The sequence below is a fragment of the Pantherophis guttatus genome, chromosome 6, assembly GCF_059756535.1.
Source record: "Pantherophis guttatus breed Tessera chromosome 6, ASM5975653v1, whole genome shotgun sequence".
NCBI lineage: Eukaryota > Metazoa > Chordata > Lepidosauria > Squamata > Colubridae > Pantherophis > Pantherophis guttatus.
The window spans coordinates 39,665,177-39,691,187 of record NC_142068.1 but is presented as its reverse complement, the minus strand read 5'-3'; the positions used below and the strand labels follow the sequence as shown (position 1 = coordinate 39,691,187).

Here is a 26,011-nt window from a genome sequence, read left to right as displayed (position 1 = left end):
TACAAAAATTTAAAATGAATTAAAAACGAATTAAATAATTTGGCTGAATTTAAAACTTTGAAGCTAAGTAGCATCCAATGAAGATATGAAAAGGGAGTACCAGTATTACATGGGAAGATGTTGATACCAGTATATCATAACCACAAAGAAAGCTAGTGCTGTACCTACTGAAATTTTCAAATAAATATTCAAGGGCAGCCCCATATGCATGTTTTAAGAACTGGTCATTATTCATAAAAGGCTTTATTAACTTAACAAATATGATTGTCTATATATACAAGGAATCAATGAATTGGAATATTTCTTATTTGTATTAGTTTTATGTGTGTTCAAGTAAATGGATATTTCATTCAGTTTCTGTGTTACTTTTGAACAAATCCTCCCCAAAACTTCCTGAATTTAAATATACTCATCCATGCTTATTTTATCACAAAAACACTATTTCATGAGGAAAAACATCTCAAAATATCTAAATGTATTGCACCTGATATAATGTTATATATAGACTGGCACTTTATTGCATTTATTAAGAACTGGATTGCAAATTTGATGTATAACTCTCTCTCTCTCTCTCTCTCTCTCTCTCTCTCTCTCTCTCTCTCTCAGTGGTGGGTTGCTACCAGTTCTTCCAGGTTCAGGAGAGCCGGTAGCAGAAATCTTTTTTTTTAAAAAAATAGTCTTTATTTACATTTATAGTTAAAAAGAAAGCAAAAAAGAAAAACCAGAAGAAAAAACAAGACAAAACAAAGCAAAAAACCTAAAAGAATATAAACAATACATTAATAAACTAGTATTTAGCGTAAACCTATACAATAAGTTCATAATACAGTCCGGGGGAGACAAAACACCTATTTTCGGTAGCAGAAATCTTGATGTGAGAGTGAACCGGTTCGCTCCAACTGTCATCTGGGCCCTCCTGCCTGCACGCTATACCTACCTTTCTTTCTTTGTTTTTACCCCAGCTGTAAGGCACGGTAGAGTGGATTGCCTTGCCTCAGCAGTATTGCAATTTAATGTGCTTGCGGAAAGCGAACCGGTGGTAACACCACTTAGAACCCACCACTGCTCTCTCTCTCTCTCTCTCTCTCTTTCTCTCTCTCTCTCTCTCTCTCTCTGAGGGGAGGAGAGTTGGAGTGATTTTCCTAAAGCTTTGCTATTCAGTTATCAAAGTACAAGCCACTCAGACTAGCTAGCTACTACTGCTATATTTCTCCTAATGTATCTGTGTTTTCACCTCAGCTGCTTTTAGTGTGTCTGACCTCAGGAAAGTTTTTCAAAAAAATTCAGAGTTTATGAGTTCCATCAGACTTGACAGCATACATCCTGATCTGCATCTGCTGTGGAGAAAAATTGGGCTATGCATAAAATTTTCTATGTCCAAAATTTCAGCTCTCTGCTTAAAAAACTGGGACATTGATGTAAATACATATATTGGGAGAAATATATTTTGGAATTATTTACTTTATAAATTAAAATCCAAGGTTCTTCATTTCTTATTCCTAATTACCTCTTTTGATCCTAGTCTCAGAGAAAGGGAGGTGGGGGACATAATAAAAATGGTAATAATAAATACATTCTGAAAAAGAGAAATGAATCTCCCATAATGTCCTCTTTTGTGTGAAGTATTTCTGTGCAAAATACTGTATAGCTGTGCGAAGCTTCAAGAGTGATTTGATTAGAAGGAGATTCAATCAAATTATCCCTTTGAATCAAATCATTCAGAAAGATTAGAAGGCAATTTGGAGATCAATGGTTTTGCAGAATTTCAAACAGTGTTGCAACTTTCCTTCCAGAAATTGACAAAGCAGAATAGATTTCGGTAGCCTGATGGACTCTCTTGATAGTTATTTATTTATAAACCACCTCGCTTCTGAGGCTGTAGGTAATGTACAAAATCAAGACACAATGCAAATAACATAACAAAAACAATATACAATAACATATTCTTTAAAAGGCCATGAAAGTGAGACCCATTCTTGCTTCAGCAGAAAGGCTGTTCTAAAAGCAGGATGCCATGCCTCTATATTAGGCCTGCACAAGCCAGCCCACCATGCAACATTGTGTGAGCCACTGGCATTTTTTAAAAACTCAGCAAATTCACCATTGCCAAACATTCCCACCCCCATCTTGAAAGATGTACTGATGCCTCCCATGCCTCCATGCCTCAGCAATGCCACAAGCTCTAGTGATGCCACTAAACAGCTGACCAGCATACCAGGGTATTCCTTTGCTGTCCACAATTATTTTTAATTAACCAATTTCCCTTATACAAGTTGTACAGACCTGCTTTGGATAGAAGTAGATCTTCTGCAGGCACTGAAGATTCAGCTAGCTTGAGCAGGTAGAATTTACTCTGGATAAGCAGTCTCTTAAAATATTCAAGCCTTGAGCTATATAGGATTTTATAGGTAATAATTAGTAATTTGAATTGCACTCAGAAATAGACCATTCCAGGGCAGTTCCTGTAACTATAGTGTTATGTAACAATGCTATGATTGTCTAATAAGTACACAAGCACATTCATTTTCTATCTATTTAAGTTTCTGTGTAGTCTTCAAGGCCAGGCCTATTTATAGCAAATTGCAGTATTACAAATGCAAGGTAACCACTTCCGTTTCTTCAAATGCTGCTTTAATTAACCAGAATCACAGAGAAGTCTATCCAATACTTTGGGATCCAGAAATTCAAAACCTACCTAGGTAAAATATTAGTTTTGTCACCTCACTGGATCTTACCTATCCAGCTTCGAACTTGGAGCAAGTTTAACTGGTAGATTCTCCTGCCCATCCTTCACTGATAAGGTCCGGATTATTCCAAATATTGCAGTTGGCTTTTACAAATGCTATAATTTCACTTAAATTTGAGCACTCACTGTGTCCAGTCATATTTGCTTCTCATTTTCTGTCTGTGTCACTCCAAGTATTACTTCAGCCACTTCATTTTCTGGACCTTCTAGATAAATGAAAGGGTCATGGGGAGGGACCATTCAGGGACAATCTCATTAAGCTCAAAGGTCATCCAGAGGTTAACCAGAGGCCCAAGAAAATTGCCCTCCAACTCACTGGAAAATTCACTAAGTGCTGTTTGAAAACTTTTTCTAACTATCAATCATTTCTAATCAATCATTTGTAGCAAGTCACCTTAATTGGCTTAACTTTCACAGGAATGTGGTAGCTTCAGTTATGAAAATGATATCCAAGAAAAGAGACTGATAGAGAGATCTCTCACACCAAATTTTGTATGCGGAGATGAAAGCCAGATCTAATGTGTAACCAGCATGGTACAGCTAGTGTGGCATGGGACAAACCAATGTTTGCTATGAAATTCCATGTCGTATCAGGTCCCACAGAGGAAAAGTAGAAATTACCTATGACTAATAGTGAATGTGCAAGCACTCTTTGGCTGGCAAACTCAAGAAACAAGAATTACTTGGATTTCTGGAAAAAGTTATATTGCTACTAGGGTAACATAACAGAATCTTGAAAAACTAAGAAAGTAATTACCAAATAATTTACAACTACTGTAATTAAGGTGGAGTTATTCTGAGACTTTCTTATGCTCCTCACAGGAGGGAGGGAGGGAGGGAGGGAGGGAGGGAGGGAAGGAAGGAAGGAAGGAAGGAAGGAAGGAAGGAAGGAAGGAAGGAAGGAAGGAAGGAAGGAAGGAAGGATTCTCACTCAAGGATCTCTTCTTTAAGAGGAATAATCTCCCTGAAGTAGAGGTCATAGGTTGGACATATCTGCTCTAAATTTAAAATCCAAATAAGACAAAATTGGACTGATCTCAATTTTCTTCTGTCAAATTTACTTAGCCTTCTCTATGGTTGACATAGTTTGCAAATTCTCAATCCATTACTCTTTCATCTGATTCATGCACCCTACTTCTTCCTATTTCTTCTCACCTTTTCTTCTTTTTCATATCAATCCTTAGCTGTTGCAGAATACTTTCCCTTTTTTTCTCCTTCACTTTCTTCCTCACGACAATATTATGTAGTTGTTGTCATCTCTACTGTTGTCACTCTTTAGGGGCAGTCCTAATCTGTTCTTTAATAGTACAACACAACTTTGTGGATATTGCCAGAATCCTCACAGTCTATTCAAGCCCCAAAGGATATAACCTTTTTCTTTCCTTTTCTAGAAGTTTTTTAACTTCTAGAAAACCATCCTACTTTAATTCTTCCTTATAATCACACATATCTCTCATTCAGTAAAGTTCAGTTTGTGAGCATCCCAAACATTGAATGCATCACGGATTCATATTCAGCAGAACTAATGAATAAATAATAGTCATTGTGATGGGATCTTTATCTTCACATCTTGATAAAGCCAGCAAGCTATTATAACAAGCCTGCTAGACCAGAGAAAAAAAATTATCAGTGAATCTTTGCCAATGGATCTCCCCAGCTAAGCACGACAAGTCAGGGTGATATAGCAGTTACTGCCTTCAGTTGGTATTTGCCAACCTGAGTTATAGGAGCAATGTCAGACAGCAGCACTATCACCCCTTTCACCTTTGTCCTAAGAGAAAAACATAGGGCACTTCAAGTCAAATCTTTAGTCACTAGGCTTTCTGACAAGAACTGTCAAATTATAGCATACCAAGCACCATTTGGCACCAAATATACCTGTTTAAAATGACAAACTTAAAGAATCTTCAACAATAAGGAAACATACAGATAGGTGTTAAGGTTAAAGAAAAGGACTGGTTCTCCAGACAAAACATGAAAGAAAGAACCATCTAGTATGGCAGTTCCTAGCTTTGAAGAAAAGTGGGTCAGGATTCATTTGAACACATACCAGTATATTTGAAATGAGCCATCAGAGAATAGAATAGAATAGAATAGAATAGAATAGAATAGAATAGAATAGAATAGAATAGAATAGAATAGAATAGAATAGAATAGAATAGAATAGAATAGAATAGAATTCTTTATTGGCCAAATGTAACTGGACACACAAGGAATTTGTCTTTGGTGCATATGCTCCATTCTAATTATGCATTGAAGAACTCTAGATAGGTTTAATTCCTTTCTGCATGTGGGGTGGCGGGGAGCTTTGATTTCCTTTTTCTTTTTCTTCCTTCAACCAGCGACTACATCCAGAGTACAAATCAAATCTTCCCACCTTCAAATCTTAGAATTGAATTATATTTTTACTTGTTTGTGCACCCTTAATTCCTACTATATTTTAATTCTAACTCAAAATATTCTCGGTTGAATCCTAACAGATCATGCATGCCTTATCATCTAAAACTTTTATCTTCCTTCTGTAGCTTAATACAAAGGATTGTTTTTCTAATGGACAGAATTCTATTAGAGATCATAAGGAAATTTAGTACGAGATGAAGTAGACAATATATTTAGAACCCCCGCTTAGTATATAATTTCTTCTATATGTAAAAACATAAAGCAAGGCTTAATGCAGAAACATGATGGAACTGTTATGAATGAATATATATGAAAGTGACAAGGATCAGAATAGAGCAAGTCACCCATCCCTAATTTTCAGTGTCATGCCTTTTTAATAATGAGTAGGGGGAGAGAACTGACAAAACCATTTAATTAACCAGTAGCGTTCTTTATTTCTGCATGTTCAATAGTTCTGGACTATTTGTATAAAACTGGATGTAAACATGCTGCCAAAGCTGTTGAAATGATAATTTACTGTAAAATAACATAGAACTTTAACCCCAAAGAAGATAAATATCATGAAATATAGAAGTAGAACCCCCCACTTTCTAATATAAACTATAGAGAAAGTATCAAATATTTAGTTGCTTTCATTCCATGAAGACAGCATGGATTTTAGATAGTCCCAATGGACTATCCATTTAACATTATTCATTCTTCAACTCCTGAAACTTTAACTTAAATTTTTGCTAGCTGTCCTTATAATTGCAGCAATTTCCCAAGCAGCTACTTGCTTTATTATACTGTTCTGTTCAAGCTTCTCCCCAGCTGATTTTCTGTGAAACTATGGTACCTCCATGTATGTTAGTAGCAGGAGTCAAAAACTGCATTTTATCAGCACTCATATGCACAGCATGGGATGCTCAGATTCTAACCTGCTAAAAATGCACCTGCCTACTCAAAGAAGCCAATTACTAAAATCAATCTTGGATACTAAGTGTAGTAGTCTTGCCCATTATTCACATGAGACTAACAATGAGTGCAGGGGGCAGGGAATAATATGTTATTTATAGAGAGCCAATTCTAAGCACTTAACAATTATCAGAATGTCTCTGACTTGCCTCCAGAGGAAAGAAGTCTCTCTTCCATTCTCATGTTAAAAGCAAAGCAACTGAAGGTTCTGCTTTAGGATGTACCCATAGACAGTGAAGGAACAGCTAATCACGTGCTTTTCAAGTGGAACAGACCAGATCAGCAACAGCAAGCTTTCCTCCCAATTTATTTGCCGACCCGTTTGATTTAAACATCTAGTTGTGATGGTTAGTAAAATCTATCTTCATCTCTGCAGATGGTTTCTGAAAGTCCTTACCTTTGTTGTATTACAACAAAACTTCATCATATCATTTAGTCATTCTCTGCCTTTTCTTTTGTACTGAAGCTTCATGTTCGGTACAAATATGTGTCCAGTGCATATTATACAATATGAAGCCTCCTGACCCTCCTGCCCTTTCTCCTTGCTCTGGCTTCCTTTTCATTTGCTTTATCTGAGCGAAGGGGAAATGACAAAACAGGAAAAGAAATGGCCTTCTTAATTAGCTTGGAGAGAGATGCACCAAAAAAGCACTAGGTTACATTCACCCTTTGGGCTTACTTGAAGAATGAACTATGAGATCTGTCTGGGATCCAGGTATGTTCTTGTCCATAAATATTAGTAGAAATTGGCACTTTGCTATGCAGAATGCTATGCAGTTTTGCATTTTATAAATCAAAAGAAACTTAACAAAAAATAAAGGAGGATAATACTGTGCAGGAAAGGCCAACTATGGTTTTATTAATGATCACAGCCATCACATAACCAACCAATTTCCAATTTGGAAATTTTTATTTCCTTGAAAGCCATCTTTCCCACCTAATCACAAGAGCTTAAAAGAGAGGGATAGAGGCTAGGATTCCTTAAACTAAAGGTGGACAGAAGTTAGTCCAAATCAGTTGGCAGATTTCTGATTCTGACTTGACCAGTAAAGTTTTCTAATTACAAACATTTTAACCACAGCTGTTAAATATCTACCTAAAGTGGACTACTTCAATTATGTAAGTCTGAGATAACCAGTTGGGAAACTTTGTGGAAAGGGATAGTGAACTCACAACCAACTTATCAAGAAGGACAAGTACAAAATATAAGCAAGGAGGATAGGAAGAGTTTAAGACAAAGTTTTCTTTCTAGAGTCAGCCCTTTGGATCACCCCAATACCCTGATAGAAAAACATACTATGAATTTCCCCAGGACCTGACAAATATTTTGGATGAAGACTGTGTTCTACTTCTGTGAGTGACTTTGTGTCAGGCCTGGAAGCCATCTTTTTCGTTGGATCTTTGGGCAAACTGCTAAGTGAAGATAAAAGCTGGTATTAATGGCCCTTTGAGTTTGGCTGTCAGCATAAAGTGCTCTGGGATAATAGCCCATGTTATGCTATAACCTGCTTGTGTTCTAGGAAGACAGAGAAGAGAGAGAATGCTAAACATTGCAGGCCTATTCCCCCCCCTCCCCTCCATAGAATTAGTTTCATTTTCCCAAACATCAAATAATAGGAATTTTTTATCACAATTCTCCTAACTTATAAAGTTTTTATGAGTTTTTCAGCTGCTTAAGGTGAACAAGGCTTTGAGTCTGTCATGCCAAGGAAATCTTTTGGGAGCTTGCAAAAAAAGGAGGGAAATGTACACTTTATAATGTACTCAGTGGTTTCTGTTCTTTCTGCAAAACAAGAGCATCAATAAAGCAGGTAAGCAACTCTCTTCTGCACAACTGGTATCAAAGTAAATCAGGGACTACTGATTGATTGATTGACTGACTGACTGATTGATTGATTGATTGATTGATTGATTGAAAATTCACTAGTTTTTTTAAGCTCAGTTCAACATGACTTAGGAAAGTGTACAATGAAACATCATAATTATTCAAGAAGGACCAAAAAAGTTAAAATAACTGCATTGATTTGTCAAGGAGGCATAGAAAACAAGCCCACTTAGAGTTTGAGTCTTTTGTCCTACAGTACATATGGGTTAATTTCAGCAAATCTAACTTTCACAACCCTAATATATGGATAATAGCCTGTAGCCTACAAAAGTTGTATTTCTACTTTTTTAGAGTAATGAAAAAGGCTGTAGGGCAGCTGTCTCTTGGAAGAAGATATACTGTATTTCTCCTTGTACTTTCTGTGGCATTTTAGGATGCACAATTGCCCATTCAAGATGCCATTGTTCAGACACAACGTGAGAAGTGATCCAATGAATTCAAGCAATAATATAAACCAATAATAAACTTAGTCTAAACTGCCTGAAACAGCTGTGTGCTAGCTTCTTTCTGTTGTAAGAGAAATCAGATCTCATATTCTCCACACGTTTAACTGTTATAAGAATTAACTGTAGTTAAACTAAGAAAAAAAATCATATATTAATGACTAGGCCTTGATGGACCAAAGAATACAGTTGCAAGAAAAGGTATGTGAATTCCTTGGGATTACGTGGCGTTTTGCATGAATTGGTCATAAAATGTGCTCTGAACTTCATCTAAATCACAACAATAGAAAAACACAGTCTGTTTAAAATAATACTACACAAACATTAGATGTTGCCATGGTTTAATTGAACATAACATATAAACATTCACAGTGCAGGGAGGAAAAAGTATGTGACTTAATAACTGGTTGACCCTCCTTTGGCAGCAATAACCTCAACCAAACGTTTCCTGTAGTTGCAGATCAGACCTGCACAATGATCTGTAGTAATTTTGGACCACTCCTCTTCACAAAACTGTTTCAGTGTAGCAATATTCTTGCGATGTCTGGTGTGAATTGCTCTCTTAAGGTCATGCCACAGCATTTCAATCGGGTTGAGGTCAGGACTCTGACTGGGCCACTCCAGAAGGCGTATTCTGTGCTGTTGAAGCCATTTTTTTGTTTAATTACTTGTAAGCTTTGGATCATTGTCCTGTTGCATCACCCATCCTCTGCGGAGCTTCAGTTGGCGGACAGATGGTCGTCTGTTTTCCTATAAAATGTCTTGATAAACTCTGGAATTCATTTTCCCATCAATGACAACAATCCGTCCAGGCCCTGAGGCAACAAAGCAGCCCCAAACCATGATGCTCCCTCCACCATGTTTTACAGTGGGGATGAGGTTTTGATGTTGGTGTGCTGTGCCTTTTTTCTCCACACATAGTGTTGTGTGTTCTTCCCAAACAACTCAATTTTGGTTTCATCTGTCCACAGTATATTTTGCCAGTAGTGCTGTGGAACATCCAGGTGCTCTTTTGCAAACTTCAAACGCGCTGCAATATTTTTTTTGGATAGCAATGGCTTCCTCCGTGGTGTCCTCCCATGTACTCTATTCTTGTTTAACGTTTTCCTTATTGTAGATGTGTCAACAAAAATGTTAGCATGTGCCAGAGATTTCTGTAGGTCTTTAACTGACACTCTAGGATTCTTCTTTACCTCATGAAGCATTCTGCGCTGTGCTGTTGCAGTCATTTTTACAGGACAACCACGCCTAGGGAGAGTAGCAACAGTGCTAAACTTTCTCCATTTGTAGACAGTCTGTCTTACCGTGGACACATGAACATCAAGGCTTTTAGAGATACTTTTGTAACCCTTTCCAGCTTCATGCAAGTCAACAATTCTTGATCGTAGGTCTTCTGAGAGCTCTTTTCTGCGAGGCATGGTTTATTTATTTATTAATTTATTTATTAATTCAACTTGTATACCGCCCTTCTCCCCAAGGGGACTCAGGGCGGTGAACAGCCAAACTTAAAACACATATAATACAAAAGTTAAGAAAAAACTAAAAATAAATTAAATCATCGGCATTTCCAATTTAAAATCCCAGATCTGCAAAATCAAAAAGTTCCCAATTTAAAACCCAGAATCAATAAAATCAAAAATTTTAAAACCCCATTAAAACCATTTTAAGCTAGGCCAGCTTGCTGGAATAAATAAGTCTTCAGGGCCTTTCGGAAAGCGTGGAGGTCTGGGATCAGTCGTATTCCAGGAGGTAGCTCATTCCACAGGTTGGGTGCCCCCACAGAGAAGGCTCTCCCCCTGGGGGCCGCCAGCCGACATTGTTCACATCAGACAGTGCTTCTTGAAACCAGTAAACCCAAAACAGGTGTGTGTTTTTAAAGGGCAGGACAACTGTCAGCAACACATCCAATATCATCACACTGATTGGAGTCAAGGTTGGCTCACTCCTGGCTCCAATTAGCTCTTGAAGAAGTCTTTAGGCTAGGGGCTCACATACTTTTTCCTCCCTGCACTGTGAATGTTTACATGTTATGTTCAATTAAACCATGGCAACATCTAATGTTTGTGTAGTATTATTTTAAGCAGACTGTGTTTTTCTATTGTTCATCTAACTTAGATGAAGTTCAGAGCACATTTTATGACCAATTCATGCAAAACTCCATGTAATCCCAAGGGGTTCACATACTTTTTCTGGCAACTGTAGATAGTGCCGGTGGCAATTAATCCCATACAGCTAGTCCTCTATTTACAAAAGTTCATTTAGTGACTGTTGAAAGTTACGATGACACTGAAAAAAAGTGACTTACAACCATTTTTCACACTTATGACTTTTGTAGCATCCCCATGCTCATGTGATAAAAATTCAGATTCTTGGCAACTCGTTCATACTTAGAACCATTGCTGTGTCCCATGTGATCACTTTTGAGACCTTCTGATAAGCAAAGTCAATGGGGAAGCCAGATTCATTTAACAACTGTGATACTAACTTAACAACCGCAGTGATTCACTTAACAACTATGGCAAGAAAGGTTGTAAAATAGGGCAAAACTCACTTAACGAATGTCTCACTTAACAACAGACTTTTTGGGCTCAATTTTGGTCATAAATCAAGGACTACCTGTTTCTCCTAACTTGAAAATATGACTGCACCTCATGAATGATTTTAGCAAGGGAAGGCAATTTGTAGCCCCTTTCTGCAGTCCATAGACCTCCTTTGCGGTATATCTGTTTTGACTGAAATTCTCCAAATCCAATTGTGTTTGCTTTTAAAATTTCCGTTTCACACCATGGTGATGTCATATCACAGTTACAGTGTGCGTTGCTCTCAAAAATAGAAATGTTTTTAAAGGGTAAAGTAAAATCAAAAATATGCCCATTATAATTAGTTATCATTGTTCTACAGAATCTATAGTTAGCAGGCTATTGTGTATCAGGCCAGTTGTCCAAAGTCAACTGTTATTAAAGATTCATGCATGGAAGCTTTCATTGTTAATCCCTTCCTCTCGCTAAAACTCACATGAGCTATTTCAAATGGGTGTGCAATTTACAAAGCAATTGTCTGCTCTGCCAATATAACAAAGTAATAATTTCTGCACCATTTCATGACTGAAAACCCTGTAACATCTATGAGATCTACATGAGATTTACAAATGCAATCTTGCATTCCGCTGATATAACTTGATCTAACAGCCCTATCTACTGGTCATATTCATCTGTGGGAATACTTCTCCCAGTCTGATTTTGCAAGAATGACTTATTCCTCCTAATTCTACTCAGTTTCTGGTTTTGAAGTAAGAGCTGGAATTCTTTAGTGTAATGTTATTCGAATGCCTTTCTATTCTATAGAATAGAATTTAGAAGTTATAGAACTTATTCTATAAGTGTGTCACATATATATATATATAATTTTTTTAATGTTTGTTGTGAGGGCTTTAACAGTTTTTGTAGAAGAAAGAGAGGAAAAAAGAATAATTCACTTAAAGAATGCCGATAGGAAACATGGAAAGCTCTTCACAAGTGTTTAGATAATTTATCTTTTGCCATAATATGCACATAAAGTGGCACCAAGAAAAAAGTTGCTTTGATATAAGGTGAGAACTTGTTTAAAAGCAAGCAAAATACAATATAGTGCCAGACTTTACAGCTGTTTACGATCGTATTCTCTATTGCTTATAGATCATACAATCTTGGTTAAAAAGGAAAGGAAAATAAATAAATGCGCTTGTTTTGAGTTATCCACAGTTTCATCAGTCACAATAGAATAGAACTATGGTTGAATGAACTTGTTGTAAAGAGAGTGAATGGCATAGACATGATTCAACTCTCTGAAGTCAGTTGTCATTGCTGAAAAATGGACCAAGAAAAGAGCAAACTACGGTTGCAGTCACGTTTTACATACAAACTGGAAAGGAGAGATTTGCATACTATGGAAAACTAGAAATTGTTCATGTCTTACTGTTGCTATCCAAACAAAACTCAAGATGTTTCAGCTAGCAGGAACAATGGGGCATTGGAATAAGCAACTTGCAAACTTATGTTTCATCCCATGGACACAAAAGTAGATGCATAGCAATCCATGCAGACTATTATCCCACAAGCAGCTTGCAGAGAAAAAAAATTACCCAAGGAATACATCCTGTAGCCAAGAAGGCTCCATACACATTTGCACTACCTTGAGGACACAGATAAACCTCCAAATGGCCTCAATTACTGTCTAAAACAAAGGTCTTCAAACTTGTCAGCTTTAAGACTTCTGGACTTCAACTCCCAGAATTCTCCAGCCAGCTAAGTCCACAAATCTTAAAACTGCCAACTTTGAAGACCTCTGTTCTAAAAGAATGCAAATGACCAGCTGTCTGCAAGGAATATAAATCCTTCCATTCCCCCCATCCAGTCATAGCTAAAGAAGCTTCTTGGATGAGAAGCAAATCATTTTCAAAGGGAAACAAGAAAGTCCAGTTGCCTCCTGAAGAAGCACCTTGGCACAATCATGACCTGGATCTGGTGTGAGAATATCCATAGACATTTACCCAAGGACTAACTTCATGACACTTTTCAATATGTTTAAAAGAAATTCCCAAAGAAAGCAGTGAAAATGTAACTCTGATCCCAGCAACTGAAAAATCAATTCATATTAGTTTATGGTCTTATCAGAAAAACCCCCTCCCTTATTTTAACATAGAATTCTTTAAATAAATCACCACCAATGTGGTGGTAAGAAAATACATTACAAGGACAAAAGATCTAATCTGTTTAACACTTCTCCCAGATGCACAATAATAAACAAATCAATCATAATAGTCTTTACATTTGCACAATAGGCTGGTAACTTAAATGTTTGTTCATGAAGAGATTCACATCACAGGAGCCAGTTTCCTTTTGTCTGGGTAGAAGAAAAAGAGTTGCTTCAGTAAAACACTGGTTTTGTCTTAAAGCTTCTGCCTAGCTTCCGTCACTTGCCAAAACCAGGAAAGCTTTGCTTTTGGGGAGCAGTATTGATGAAGACAAGAAGGAGAAGATGGAGTTATGTGTTCTCCCCTACAATTCTCTACAGACAAATATGGTAAGCAGTCCCTCCACTTGAGACAACTGCTCACCAAAGCTTAGGATAAGAAGAAACCAAAAGAAAGCAAATGGCAAATCCTTCAGCATTTCTTGCTGTAGCTTGGTGTAGGTGGCGCTGGAGGAGGCAAATGACACATTCCCTGTAGACCTTTTCACAAGTGGTTCACAGAAGTGTGGTCAACATTTTCTCCAGTTGCAGAAAGTTATAAGGGACTGTGAGAAAGAGCAAGAAGCATTACTGCACAAAGCAATTCTGAGGGAGTGACACTTTGCTGAAGGAAAGCATTCATTAGATCTGTATAACTTCAAGAGCACTAGTAGCAGTCATGTGTGCAGTAAAATAGTGCATATTTACATAGCACACACATATAACAATACCAATAGCACTTAGATGTATATACTGCTTCACAGTGAGGTTTTATAGAGTCAGCATATTTCCCCCAACAATCTGTGTCCTCATTTTACCCACCTCGGAAGGCTGGAAGGCTGAGTCAACCTTGAGCCAATGAGATTTGAACTGCTGAACTGCAGCAAACAGTCAGCTGAAGCAGCCTGCAGTACTGCACTCTGACCACTGCGCCACCTCGGCTCTTCAGTAATTGATTATTATCTACAGTAATTGATTGCAAATTAATTAAGACACAACCCAATACACACAAAATTCATTCATCATGTTTAAGAAGGAAGGAAGGAAGGAAGGAAGGAAGGAAGGAAGGAAGGAAGGAAGGAAGGAAGGAAGGAAGAAAGAAAGAAAGAAAGAAAGAAAGAAAGAAAGAAAGAAAGAAAGAAAGAAAGAAAGAAAGAAAGAAAGAAAATACAGAGTAAAGAACAGAGAAAATCCTCTTGCCTGATAAGAAATATGGAAGAATAAAGGTCTTTTCTCTCTCCCTGCTTTTTTGACATAAACGGTAGGAGAGGGAGAAGAGCAGCAGCTGAGAACATTCCTTGGTGCCATTCTCCTGATCCCGTGGACCTACTGCTTAATGGGATTCAATAGCTGAGAAGCAGAAAACCCACTTTCCCACCTTACCTTTCCCTTTTAGCCACTTACGTGTTGCCAAGATGGAATAAGGAATTGGAAGTGCAATCAGAGCTTCTTTAAGCTAGCATACTTTTCGGCAGATTCCACACTGAGTGACAACACATTAGTGCTGTCAAACAGATATTACATAGATGCAGGTTCAAGAATGCTATATATAATATGATGTATGTGTGGTATGATATGGTGAATTCTGAAGAAGGCTAAGTAAACAAATCCCCCAAACATACAGGGCACAGGGCATGTCTTCCTTCTTCCTTAAACCATTCCTTTTTACTTTTACAGACCTCATACAACTATATTCCATTTCAATACGTTTCAGCAAATCTGAATTTATTGTTTTAATGTTCTCTTTCCTGATCTCTATAGATGTAAACCCAACATTTTTGCTTAAATGCAGCTTAATTAAGAGAACTAATTCAATGTTTCATTGTGTTTCCATCAGGGGTGAAATCCAGCAGGTTCTGACAGGTTCTGGAGAACCAGTAGCAGAAATTTTGAGCAGTTCGGAGAACAGGCAGAAATTTTGAGTAGTTCAGAGAACCAGCAAATACCACCTCTGGTTGGCCCCAGAGTGGGGTAGTAATGGGGATTTTGCAGTATCCTTCCTCTGGAGTGGGGTGAGAATGGAGATTTTGCAGTATCCTTCCTCTGCCACGCCCACCAAGCCATGTCCACAGAACCGGTAGTAAAAAAAATAGGATTTTACCATTGGTTTCCATGGATAATCCAAAGGAATCTCACATCTAGTTCAGGGTATGAGGTAATTTAGCATGGGGTACCAGAAGTAAAGTTATATGATCTTGACTTTCAGTATGATTTGCCTTTTTAAAAGTATGAATTCATTTCATGATATGTCTGCATTTTGCAAATATTTTCTGCAGTTTACGTGAAAATCTGTATACCTTAATATAAATCTTTTTATGCAATTTTCTCCAACATAGTTTTCTTCACTTTCCCTAATATATTCTTTTTATATTAATATGGTATTCTACATTACAGCTATTCCCAGTGTTTGCATTTTTGTATCCTATTTTGTACTCTGTATTTTCTATGCATTTTTATGGTTATATTGCAACATTTGAATTATTACTTTATTCTAGTTTTGAAATATAAATTATGTTGGTTCCTACATTTAAGAAATGACCTACCATAATATACTTCACAGCAAGTTCAATCAAACAGCAGCCAAACTACAAATCCTCAAGAACATTGACAATGCATCATGATATCACAGGACTGCATAAGAAATTCTCCTGTTTCCAATCACCTGGCAATCAAATTTAGCAAACTAAAACCAAAGCCAAAATATCTTTGCAAAGTAGTCAGCAAGTCAAAATGTATATTTGTGTGTGGGAGAGAGAGATGGGGGGGGTGAGAGAGAGAGAGAGAGAGAAAGAGAGAGAGAGAGAGAGAGAGAGAGAGAGAGAGAGAGAGAGAGAGAGAGAGAGAGATTTAAAGGCATCTTGTATTTTTTTCTACGTAAGTGCTCATATAATCTTTTTATTCACTCTCTCCTTCCAAAAAGGAAGACAGTTTCTCCATCCTGGTTCTTTATAGATATATTTAATCCAAATAATCCCATACCCTAGCTCCTAATTCCTCTGATAACTAAGAATTATAGAAGTTGAGATCCAACTGATAACAACTTCACCAGGCTGAAAAAAACCTGTTACAGGTACTGATTTTATAATAACTAGACAACTTGGTCTACAAGTTTGAATTCTGCTCTTTTAAAGAATAGAATAGAATAGAATAGAATAGAATAGAATAGAATAGAATAGAATAGAATAGAATAGAATAGAATAGAATAGAATAGAATAGAATTCTTTATTGACCAAGTGTGATTGGACATAATGAATTTGTCTTTGGTGCATATGCTCTCAGTGTACATAAAAAGACAAGATACATTCGTCAAGAATCACAAGGCACAATACCCAGTGAGAAAGAAAACCTACATAACCATGATGAAATTATGGATGTTTTAAACTTAATCAGAAAGAAAAAGAAAAGAAAAGAAAAATAAAATGCCTACTACAATACTTCAGAATGTTAATAATATAAGGGGAAAATGTTTCAGCACGCACAAATGTTATGATTTCATATTCTCAGGCTCCACGGTGACACAAATTGGAACAAGCAATTTATTTAAAGGGAAAAGCAGTTTGATCAGTAAGTATATCATGTTAAATTATCAGTTGTTTTTTTCCAGTGTAGCTTTTATAATATTGAAAGTAATCAATTATTGTTCTATTTGTTAAACTTTTTCTGTAGTGCAGGCAATCCTGAAGCTAATATAAAAAGGATGGAAGGGAATCCTTCTTGTTCAATAATATTACAACATGAGGAGCTTATTCAAAGGAAGAAAGAAAAGTATTTTGGCTTTTTAGATTTTGTTCTCAAAGGGTTGTTATTAAAGTGATTTTTCTACCACCAGCCTGAATTAAAGGAAATAAATTTTCACAGGTGCATGGTTTATACCATCCATTCGTCTATTAAGCATCTTGTCTGTCAAACTATTCAAGGTGAGACCCATCAGCTTTAGCTGCTTAATCTTATCACACCCCTGCCAACAGTAGGAGGATTCATGGCCCAACCTGTGAGTCCTTCTGATTCATTTCCAAGACCTGACAAAATGAACCAATAAGCTATATTCATGAAAACAAGGCCAGCAAGCCAATATCAGTAGATGCTTAAAGGGCACTCTGCTTTTCTTTACGTATCTTAATTTTGGCTTTCTAAGAACATCTATCGGTGAAATCTTTTTGTTGCTGTTGTTATTGTATCCTAAACCATCATGGATCTTCCCCACCCCACCCTTTACTCTTGGCTTTTCCCAGCAGTCATCATATCACATGCCATTCACTGATTCAGTCAATTGTCTCCAATAGTTAGTTTTACACTTTCATTCAGTTTACCTTTTATTTCCTACAACAGTCCCCAAAGTTTTATAGCCTCAAAATCGATAGAAAGTTACAAAGACCTCAAAACTGCACACAATTTTGTGACATTTTCATGGTTCTAATATTATTATTGCCTTCCAATCAATTTCATGGGGAAGTTGTTTTGGTCAAGGGCCAACACGTGTCAATCACAAGGAACCAGAGTAACGCCATGAGCTGATCAGAGTTATTTCTTTATTGTTATATTTACAATATTTCTTTATTGCTATTTACAAGAATATTGCCAGATTGACTACACTCTCTTGGGAACTGCCAGATAAAGGAATTCAGGAATTATTAGGGAAGCTGTGGCTGGGTGGGGTGTATGGCCCTTCCTTTCCTTCAAGGACTCCAAGCTTGCCAGTCTTTTCACTCCTCCCCTTATTTGAGCTGGAAATTCCACCACAACATGGCTGTTTTCCATTTTTTGTTTTGATTATTAGCAAAGTTACTATATCTAATTTACAACAGGATCAACAGGAGCAGGATAAAATTAAAAATATTTGGATGAATTTATATACTGTTTATCTTTTGGACCCCGTAAATAAGCTTTGACATTGTATGCTTGAAAAATAATGTAAAAGGCTTACAAAAATGTATTTCTATCACATCGATAGACTAGAGCTTTTGAGGCATCTTTTTAACATTCAAAATCTCTTTTATTATAGCGTGTCACATTAAAGTAGTGACTACAGGCAAGCAAACCATCGACAAGAGAAGGAGAAAGCACTTGGTAAATGGCATGTATCATATGAAACTATATGAAAAGTAGCAACTCTCCACTGGAATAATTTCACTTTGTCATTCCACTATTTTAAAAGGAAGGGGGGGGAACACTTTTTACTGTGAATTAAACTGGTAAAAAAAATCATTAGTTTTGCTCAGAAATGCACCAAGGGGTACCTGCATGGCTGTGAGCTGTCTTCCAAGGCCATGTGGTCATTGACATGGGATAAATGTGGACAGATGGAACAAAAGGCCAGGATGCGCTGGAGGAGCGCCCTTCTGTCAGTTTTAACACCCTTCGCCTTCTTTGAGAAACACAAATGAATCCTTTAAGAGGATTATGCTTTCATGCCTTGCCTTGCTCCCTCTGGAGACTGGGGGGGGGGGTTGGAAATTTGTGTGTGAGAGAGGCTCATACTTGTTTAGCTCAATGATTGTGGTAATTAAATATACAGGATAATGTCCTTTGTTTTTTTAGGAAATATAAATTGCTGCTTTTCTGTTAGTTTAAAGCTTTGATTCACAAGTTTGTTCAAATCTTTCTCTAATCATTTATAAGCAAAAGGAATCTCTGTCATTAGTTTTATGTGAAAACAGAAAAGATTTTAACGCCTCCTGCTATGTCTTTTTCTTCTTTGTCTACACAGGACACACCCTCTATTTAACTCTGTAGAGTGCATAGAGACCTCTAGCGACCGAATAGCATACTGCAAGTATGTTTTATAAACATTCACCCACAAGCATGTACATACACAACACCCTATTGTGACATTAAATTGCAATTATTTCTCAGATATGACTTATGGAGATTTAGCCTAAAACCTCTGTTGCTCATTAAGGGGGAAATCATTCTTTTAATGAAAATTCTGTTACTGACCACCATTCATTTATCAAAATTCAGATTAAACCTTCAAAATACTAATATAATTTAGACATTTTACATTACAGTTATTAAGTCATTGTTTCTGAAATATCTACAACAGCCAAAGATAAGCTGTAAAATGGATATCTTACATGGATCTTTTCTTGCAGGGTGTCATTGTTTTTGACTTCATAATTGTTCATAAAAGTATTATAGTAATAAAAGATTGCATGTCAGGTTTTAAATGGTAAAATGGCAAATCTAATAAATATGAGCACTACATTTTGAAAAAGAGGGAGAGAGAACATAATCATCTCTTTGGGAGTTTAATTTGTATTTATTACCAAACTCATCACGAAATCCATACCGAAGCTGTCTGGCTGTCACTACAACGGATGCACCAAAATTCGCTTCACTTTGGACTGAAGGCACTAAACTCTTTCAACTGAATGTTATTTCAAAGAGACAAAGTGTAAGTAAAGCCATGAGGCATAAAGAAAAATTCGAGCAATCTTAATATAAATTCAGAAAGCAGTGACAGAAGAGAATAAATCATATAATTTCCATATTTATACATCCAGCTCCCTCTGAGGATTCCAGCAGGCAGTATCAAATTGACAGCACGCATGGCAAGGCCCAAAATAAGAGAGAGGAAAGTTCCAATTAAGAGAAAGAATCAGAGTGTTGTTCCCAGAGTTCCATTTAAATCAGAACCCATCAAAGCTTGTTCTGATTCCTGCAGCTTTGCTCAAGAAATAATGAGAAAGATGAAAGAGGACCAGCCAGCCAAAGCAATCCCGCACAATCCTTTGAAGCCAGGAAATCACAAACCTTACTTTGGAGAGTTTGTGTTTATACTCTATAGCAGCTGTTGTTTGGTCTTCTTCGAAAGAATGATCTGCGGTTTGATTTTTTTTAAAAAATGCCCTTTCTTTGCCACAGTCCCTGTACTTTACTGTCAATAAACCACCAGGAAAACCAGGATAGCAAAGAAATTGGATTGTGACCAGGGAGACCCAGATTTAAGTCCAATCTTAGCCATGGAAGCTGCCTGGATGATTTTGACCCAGTCACTCTGTCTCAAATCAACCTACTTTATATATGACATTTTCCCACCTTAAGAAAGTGACATATAAAATGGACTTCCAGGGAAGAAATGGATAACTGAAGATAGTTCAAATGAAGACAGCGATCATGTCAAAGTGAATAGTCAGCAAGTGAATTGGCTCTTCTTAATTCGTCTCCTTACAAAGAGACCAAAAAACAGTGGTCTTTAGCAAGTTTAAAGCTTTGGGAGGTGAAGGTATAATATTTTATTGCAATTGTTGTCAATGCCTTCAAAGAAGACACTGATGTCTTTATATCTAAAAGGGATATAGAAATAAACTAAGAGTGCCTTGGATAATTTTTCTGAATTGGATTTACAAAAGAGCCTTGTTAAAGCTTAAAAATTTTTGTGAGAAGGGACAAAGAAAAAATGAAAATCAAATTTTGGGACATTATTTGAAGGCACCAAAGGTCAAGATTGTTAGAAATAAAAGAAGGATATAAAGTTGATTTATATGATCATGGTTAAAATAGATGTGCTATCATCTATGGTAATACTTAATAGACTTGCTGATCAGGACTGAAAAGATGAGGCTTTAAAGATTTATTGACAGATAAGAAATGGGATATAATCATTTGTTTTATTTGTAGGGAAGGTGATATGTCACTAAAATTGTTTATACTTGTGATGAAGAAGGAAGTCAATTTTTTTAATTTACTATATTCATATTTTTCTTTTTTTCCCTATCTTTTCTATTTTTTTATGTTTTTAGTTTGCATTAGATTTTTAATTTGTAATTGTAATGTTTAATAACATTACTATTAAAAAAGTCAGCCCAAGCTAACTAGATCATTATTTATTTTTAAAAAAATACTATTCAATGACATAACCATGTGTAAGTATAAGCATTTTAAGGTCAATAGATATATTCAAGTAGCATTTTTAAAAAGCAAGTGGGGTATAAATTAAATTAATGAATACAAAAAGACAAACAAAATAAGACAAAAACTATTCAAGCAGTATATCCAGACAATATTGTGTCCAAGGTCTCAGGCTGGATGCATTTTTAAGAATATTTAAGGGTATCTCATGTGCGTTAAATATTACCATAAATTATGAGCAAACTATATCCACCATCAAAGGATGGATACCATTGTCTGTTTGGCTTTCTCTCATGTTTATGCACTGTGGAGGAATTTACATCAGGTAATCAGAAGAAGGAGGAGGAGAAATAGTTGGTCAGTCCTAGGAAAACAGAAACTAAGACAGAGACTCAGAACTCTGTAATCCTTAGCAGGAACAGACAGGTTTTGGACATGCTTTTATTCTACCTTCTTACAATAAAGAGCATTCCAAGAACCCCTGTCATGGCTGTTTCTTGAGCTGGCTTACTCGAAGGAGGATAAGCTTTCATCTTGACTTCCTCCCTACTCTATTCATGAAAAAATATCAGGTTTCATCTAAAACTAAAATCTTATCTATGCAGGCGGCCAAATTCTGTAGACCTTACTTAAAAATACTTCAGTTGCTACTTCACGAAATGATATATCCTGCCTGTTAAAGTTGAGTGACATATCAGAACACAAAGACCCTTGGTAAACTTAGTGTGGGACTATTTGAGACATTTCTTATTTAAAAACTAAACAATCAGATAATAAAGTTTCCACCTATCCCATGGCTAGTCTTCTGATCTACAGGTCCCAGTATTTCCTCTACTTAGCTCCAATGCTATTTCTTGCCTTACTAATCTATTTTATTCTGTAGCATTGTGAACATTTTGCTATTACAGATTTGGAAACTGTAAAAGAGCAAGGAACTAGTATATAATGGCATTTAAAAAATAGAAATAAAATAAATTGACAGAAGAGTTAAGTATTGACACTTGGGCTATAGCTCCAATGCAGAAAGAGATATGCAAATGTCTTCATAAACATAGGTAAAGTCAAACGTGTTATATTCATATATCCAAAGATATATGAACCAACCATAGATTAAACTAACAATTTCAGATATTAGTTCTGCTATCTGAAACATTAATGGAGTGGGAAATGAAAAGAATAGCCAAAGAAAATACACTGAGGAGAGTAATGCTAATGAGACACATCCTGACCTAGCGAGTAACATAAGCAAAGCTTTGTCTATCAATTTCCCTTTCTGATACTGCCAGAATTCTGATCACCATCCATTCCTGGGAAATGTAAATTCAGAATCAGAATAGAGCTGGAAGGGACCTTGGAGGTCTTCTAGTCCAGCCCTTTGCTCAAGCAGGAGATCCTATACAAGTGATGGCTAATCTTTTCCTGACCAAGTGCCCAAAGCGTGCATGCCCGAATCCCCAAAATGTAATGTGCGCACTGCCCCGTGCATGCTGTATCATGTTGTAATAACAAACATGTAGAAAATTTAGGTCAAAATCATCAAAATGAGAAAGTAATATAGAATGCTTTCATGGATAGCTGAAGAATATCTCATAATTAATTTTTGTAGTATTCACAAAGTAAAATTTTACATTCCGAACATTTTGTTTAAAAAATACAATATGGTCAAAGTGCTCAATTATTATAGTCTTCTACAGGAAGTGTACTCACATGGGAAGACTTTAGTTTTCATGCAATCTATGAGCAGATTATAGTAGTTCCCTTTCAAATAAACATTTGTTTAACACCAAAGCTTAAAGACGCTTCAGAATCTATTCCAGATACACCAAACCTTAACAATATTCTAGAATACAGGACCTGAATGTCTCTGTTTTATTATGCAAAACAATTTCCATAATTTAATTACAGTAATGAGATATAAGCTATGCTATGTAGTTGATATATATGCATATATATGACTAGCACAGATTTTAGACTGCAAGATTATCCACTGGAAAACAGTGTAATCTTTTCCAAGAATAATGTTTATGTTTCTACCTAGGTAATTCTAGTATCAAAACAAAAGCACAGATAGATCTCATTAAAGACTTTCTAGTGAAATGGGCTTTAGTTGACACTGAGTGTTCATTTTGGATCTACAGAAACTCACTAAATTCCATATTTTTAAAGTAAACTCAAACAACAAAAATATTGATCAGAATTTTAATTCTCATCGGTTGACTTGGCATGGTCAATCCCAAAGGGTTATAAAAGTTGTAGTCTGAAACATCTGATGGGTAGCACTGCCTACTCCGTTACCGTATAGAAACTTTTTGTAGAGGCATAAAATCCTTCTATTCCATTTTCTCTTCTATCATCTTTCCTTCTCACATTATCCATATTTAATCTTTCTATGTTGTAATTTGGTTTCAATTTATTTCAGCACCTGCTCATGAAGCCACTAGATGGTGGGCACGATAATAGCCATCAATTACATTTTTAATGCCTTTTTATGACTGTGATACATTTCCAGTGATATATGAAGAACCATCACCTGTTATTTTACTGTTTTTATTTCAGTGCACAGTAAGTTGCAAGAGACCACATCACTCGTCTGATTAAATCCAATAAACAGTTAGAGGCTCTGTAGTATGAATAGCCTTTATTTTCTGTTCAGTCATAGATCAACTGTAGATTGATATGCCTTCCAGATATGTTAGAATAAATCTTTGGCATTTTCAGCTAGCATTGCAAATCCAGTTTAAGGGAACTGAATCTTAATGTATTTCAAAGCTGGAGAAGGATGATGTGTAAATTGAAAACCAGTTTCTGCAGATTAATTTCTAGAGCTATGCAGAGCTTCAGAAATAATTTGCAAAAGTTTTTTCTGGAGTGCATAGGACAGAAATTGTAGCATCTGTCTTCAACTCTTTAAAGCACCCATATCTTTTCTCAAGGTTGCTTGCTGCCTTTTGTAGCTGCCATATGATCTGGGAAATAGTGTGGCTGTTTTAAAGAGTTGCATAAGATATTACATTCACACAAACCACATACTCTGAAGTACTGTTTTGGTACCAAATTCAAAGCACTGAATATCTGTATTATTTTTCTTAGATATTGTTTTCAAATGAAAAACAAAGCACAAGCAGCTAAGCATTCTTTAGAAAACATATTTAAAAGCCAAGTAATATTCTTTTCTATTATTAGATTTTGTTGGCAGGAAGTTATTTGGAAGATAATTTTAAAACGTGAATGAGAATACAAGGTCAAATAACTTTTTCACAGTGTGTTGCATATATGGTAGCATACAACTTTTTCAGCTTGAAGTATTTAATAAACAGTTATAGACCTTTGTCTCAGCTTTTCATGTACAAATACTGCATTCCTTATGAAAAATGAGTATTCAAACTGACTATTTAATATACTCATCCATTTATAGACATGACATATAGCACAGCTCTCCCTCCACAATGAACCATTCCCAGTATGTGGTTTCACACCTACAAAATCTAACTGAATCATGCTATCTCCATACTCCACCCACAAGTACAGCTTATGTTTGATCATGTTGATGCCTTCATTCCCAAATCATCAAAGGAGAAAACAGAAAGGGCATGGATTTCCATTTCAGCTTATCTTTCTAACGTCCCCATTTCTGACACTACTTTGGCTTAGAGGAATGAAATCTCTGGCTCCGCTCACACAAAAGGGAAAAACCCAGATCAATTACAACAGTTAAGATAGCCTCATTAGTTTAGGTTTAATTAAAGTACATCCTCTCTATATTGAGGGGTTCATAGCCAAGCTAATATCTGGGCTTCAGATTTAGAGAAAGGAAAAGATCTTTATCGCGCTCTCTTTACTGAGTAAGAAAGGAAAACAGCTATTTACAGAGTGGCCAGCATGAAGCAAGCTGTCGGGTTACTTCCTAACACAATTCTCTTCACATGTCATGAAAATGCCACTGGGTCAGATATTTGTCCCCTATTTATGCTACATGCTACCATTTGCCTTTTGTAGGTATTGGTAATCACAAACTGAATCCCCATTTACTAACCAACCTTTTTACAAGGTTGTATAAGAGAAAATTATTAGCTGGCAAGGGAGGCAGCAGAGCTAGAGTATTAATCATTCACAGCTATATTTTAATTCATCCATCACAGAGAAGATGTTCATTTTATCTAAATCAATCTCTCCCCCCTCCCCATTTAATGCATTGCACTGCAATTCTTATCAGTCCAAGGCAGCATGACCATGGATGGTGGGAATCATTGTCCTATTAATCTCAGACAGGAACACCGGGAACACGAAGGGAAAGGCTGCTATAGATAATCACTGCACAAACTTCAGGATTGGTCTAAAATATAACTAGATGGTTCTATTCTGAGCTGAAGCATCATCTTCAGCACCTGGAGGATAAAAAAAGAAAGCAAAATATATGCTGAAGGGCTTCTACCTATATTGGGCTGACTGAAATTCATCAATAAAAGAAAAAGAGGGAAAGGCAGAATGTTCTGGCACTCAGATCACATTCCCTACGAAAATATGACTAACGCTAAAATTGCAATTATTTTGGCAACGGCTCATAACAATTGTGTTTATCCAGGCACTTTAATTTCCCATTTTTTCCAGTTAAATCTTTCATTGTTCTATTTTTAAACTGTATTTTTATACTATCTAGTTATCTACAAGAACAATTTGTTTAAAACAACTAATTTCAAGGAAGTGATAAACATTTCTGTACCTATTGTGCCCTAGCATTATGTCCCTTTTGCAATCCTTACTGTAAGAAAAGCAGGCATTGATATCTACAATTATCACAAATAAAGAAAGCTATGTCAATTTGCAATTTCTTAAGTAACCACATGATGTGGGTCTTCACAACATAGAGCTAATTGTGTTCTTCTACTAGCAAGCCCTCATCAGTCAAAGAATGTTGACTGGCAGGTTCTAGGAAGAGGATCTTCTCTACTGCTGCCCCTGCAATGTGGAACATCTTGCCCTCTGAGGTGAGGAAAGCCCCCAATATGTTGACATTCTACAAAG

At 36.4% G+C, this 26,011-nt stretch overlaps 1 protein-coding gene across 4 annotated transcripts in view; it reads right to left on the bottom strand.

The window, feature by feature from the left end:
* EPHB1 (EPH receptor B1) overlaps positions 1-26,011 on the bottom strand; it is a 370,380-nt gene that overhangs the window by 198,613 nt on the left and 145,756 nt on the right. The gene's annotated exons all lie outside the window — the stretch shown is intronic.